Below are 4,085 nucleotides of genomic sequence, written 5' to 3'. Positions count from 1 at the left end.
GAGCATTATATGTACTATAATGTCACCAGGAGTTGAACTCTACTTAATAGGGTCTTTTCCTTTAAAGTTTTTTAAATGAGGAAAAAGATAAAAGCATCTATGAAATCACCAGCTCTACATTCTTGTTTAAAACCACTTTTGTCAGCCAAAACATGAAATCTCCACCTTTATTTTAAGAACTATGACCCACTCTCACTCCTCTAATTGGAGTCCTGTTATCAATAGATAAAAGTGATCCAACATGATCCTTATCTCGCCGCAGTAATGGGGGAAGAATGGAAAGAGGATGAAGAAGTGAAGAGCTAAACTTGGCAAAGGGAAGATCTGGCAGACATAAAGGTGACTCAAGATCACTATCTTTTGGTTTGGACGGCTAGCAATTTCTCTTTCTCAGTTAGCTGGACCAGATCCTGTTACATTTTCTCTATAATCATGGCAAGAAATGGAAGAGAGCAGCTTAAAATGCTTCAAAGTTTTGGAACTCTTTCCGGCCTCTCTCTGCAGCTTGGATCATTGTTCTACTCAAAACAGAAAATGACAGGCAGGTTTCCTAACAGAGCCCTGCAAGCTATTTGCCATCATGCTTAATCCACTTTATGTTTCCTTTCATGTACAGCTTCATGCCAAGGACTCACAGTTATGAGAAGGTTTTGTCTTTGAGAACAGAGAGGGTTTTGTCTCTGCACTCAAGCACAAGCTGACTTCAGTGTTTTCTCTTAGAGGTTTTCCTTTTGTGATGGATGTAGTAATTCTGAAAGGTGCACACTTGGAAAACAATACAGACTGTTTTAGTCAGCTCAAGTTCCCGTGCCAGGAGCCAGATTGACCAAAATACAATGATCTCTTCCCACAATAATTTCTTAAGCAGACCTTGCCTCACTCTTTCCTTCGATGTGACACAGATGTATGCAGTGGCCCAGGAGGGAGGGAGGGGTGGGTAAAGAATATAGTCTTGTATTTATTGCTAAAAAGAAAAAAGGTTCTGTTTCCCATCAAGTCACAAATTTGAGGCACTAAGATCAATAGAAAATCAGAAATGGGCCCTCTGCCATGCCCACGGTGGCCAAATACAAAGAAAAGTAGACCTCTTGCAATTATTTAAAAAGACAACTTGTATCTGATTGAGCTTCGCAGAGCTAGTTAATTCGGTAAGGTTCGTTATTGCAGTATCCAGCAAGCAGCAGGTTGCTGATTAAGTCAAGGAATTACCCTCAACCCTAGAAGCTCGGGTTCCATTCAATCCTTACATCTGCTAGTGGTCACCCTTTCTGTTTCTTCCCAGGCCAGATGAGGCATGCACTCCACATTTCCCACTGCCTGCCCACAGCACTACAAAGTTCCCCATCTCTTCATTGGTTTTCACATATTTAAGATGCAGTCTAGGAATGATGCTACTTTATTTTTATGAAGCTGAATTATACATTCTTCTTCATTGTAAACATTCTACGAACCTATAGAGAAACAGAAAGAACAACCGGTTGCGTATTAGTTGGATTATTGTGGCATTACAACTACAATGGTACCAGAGGTTGTATTTAGCCAGTTCTCTCCGGTTCGGGCAAACCGATAGCTGTGGCTGTGGGAGGCTCCACCTACCCACCCTGATGTAATGCGTGAGCACTGCGCATGCGCAGAAGGCGGTACACATGTGCAGGCGAGGCGACTCTTCACATTTGCAAAACCGGTAGGGAAGGTAAATGAATCCCACCCCTGAATGTTACCCTAAGAAAAGAGAAAAATAATAAAGGTTCCATTGCAGAGAGTAAGGAAGATGACTCTGACTGATAGGGCAGATCTGATATCAAAAGCAACCAGAAGAAGAAGAAGAAATAGATTAAGTCCAAAGCAAGTAGGAAATTGTGCTGAGTAGTTCAGATGCCTCTCTAATTCGATGGGTATAAGAAGAGAAGGAGGTACATCACAACCAGACTTGCAAGATTCTGTTATTATAGCCACTCTCAATTAAAATATTTCTAATCTTCCTGTGGAGTTGATTCTTGGAGTACTCTCTCTGATGGAGCTGACATCACATTAGTGTCAAAGGAGACATGTGGAAAGGGGATGAAGGCTAACATTTGTGCTAACATCTAGAAAAGCAAAGGAAAGGTGCAGGGTGAAGTAAGAAGGGAATAGTTCCTAAAAACAAAAGAGCTACTGTAGATTGATCCACACAGAAGGGATCCAGCAAGTCTTGCCTTCTCAGATGGGAAGGGCAAGATGTAGGACAGGGGTGTCCAAACTTGGGAACTTTAAGACTTGTGGACTTCAACTCCCAGAATTCCCCAGCCAGCCATGCTTGCAAGCCCTCCCATGCTGGCTGGGGAATTCTGGGAGTTGAAGTCCACAAGTCTTAAAGTTCCCAAGTTTGGACCCTCCTGATGTAGGAAAATGACCAATCAGGCATTGCAGTGACTGTAGTCCAGAACGAACACCTGCCCAGCCCTGATGTCAAACAGAATTTCTGAAGTTGGCTTAAGAAATAGCTAGGGATAGTATAGAGACAAGCTGTGCAGAATTGAATATTTATTGCAGGCTTGCTGAGGAATAAATCCCACAAAATATCCGAGGACATTTTTTTTATAGAATTCCACTTGGAGCTTTCGGGCCATGTCTTAATAAAGCAATAAATTGCAATGTCAAGCTTTCTTGCTTCTAGGAATGGGAAACTAATGCCCACCCGGGTTTTCAAGGAAGACTGTACTGGCTGAAGTTCCTGAACAATTTAGTAACTGGAAGACTAGTGTATCCCTACTCTAAGACATCATAATACTTGCATTATTATTGTTTAAGGTTGTCACTTTTCCCCCCTAAAATTTCAGTATAAAACATGATTTATTTTACATTCAGGTTTTAGCTTAATGACAAATTCTTAGTAGTTGAAAAAAAAAAATCCAATAAAATTAAGCTATCCTAATTTGCATTTTAAATATCACTCTTAAAATGCCCAGAATGTCTGCTTTTACCTTTAAAAGTTCCACATTCATGCTGCTTCAGAAACGTTATTCAGAAAGTTAAATTGGACTTTAGTCTTCAACGTATTTTTTTTTAATTTAAATATTTTCTTCACATTAGAATAAGCGTCCTTGAGTAACGAGTGTTTCCTTCAAAAGTGGAGACGTGTGACATCTAGTGGAGATTCATGATAGTGCTTGCTAATTATAAAAATGTGAGTAGGATTTCCAGATGTTCCAGAAATAAAATATATTGTAGCTTTACTTTACTGTAGTAAAATTATTTATGACAAATTTTCCCAACCTAGTGCCCCCGCCAGCTGTTCTGTATGACAGGGCTGTAACTCCCAGGATAAGCTATCCAAACAGATAAGGGAGGAGCAACTTTATAGATCTCTTCCTACAACTCTTAAGCCACAATGAAGTCCAGCATCCTTATGGAAATATGAAATTGAAAAGGAATTTCCATCCACTTTCCTCCAAAAATTCTTCATATCTCATAAGCTCTTATCCAGGGAGACTACTGATAAGGCTCCATGATATCTTTATCTCTTATGTCCATCATGGGAGTAGTAAGTGTGGCTTTGGACTGCAACCAATTACAGTTTAGGATGAATATACTGTGCTGCCTGATATCCCTTGGTGGAATGGTCTGTAACAAAGACTCTCTTAATCTGCATGGTTTTTTCCTTGGAAAATTAGATATTTTGTGCAAGGTGAGTCATTTAACTGGGTTTAAGGCTTTGCAATGAGAAAACTGACGGGATGGAATTAATTAAACTTTGTGTAGGACTGGATCCATCTCAGACTATCTGGGAATTGTTTCACTGGATCAATTAACTTCCCTTTAATGTTTCCATAACATACGAACCCTTTGATTCTCCCAATTGGGAGAATTTAATTTAATTTTTAATTTTATTAAATTTATAGACCGCCCCCTCTCCCCAGAGGGACTCGGGGCAGTGTACAGACCACAATAAAACAATATACAAACTTAGATAATTATAGATGCCCATTAAAACAAATTAAATGATAGGCTGTGCAGTATAGTTAAAAATTAAAACAACCAAAAAAATCTATCCCAAAAAATTTAAAATTTAAAATACAGGCTAGAGGGACACAAAAACTACAGTT

The sequence above is a fragment of the Natrix helvetica genome (assembly GCF_964273705.1).
Source record: "Natrix helvetica genome assembly, chromosome: 2".
Lineage (NCBI taxonomy): Eukaryota > Metazoa > Chordata > Lepidosauria > Squamata > Natricidae > Natrix > Natrix helvetica.
Note: the sequence above shows the minus strand (reverse complement) of the source record.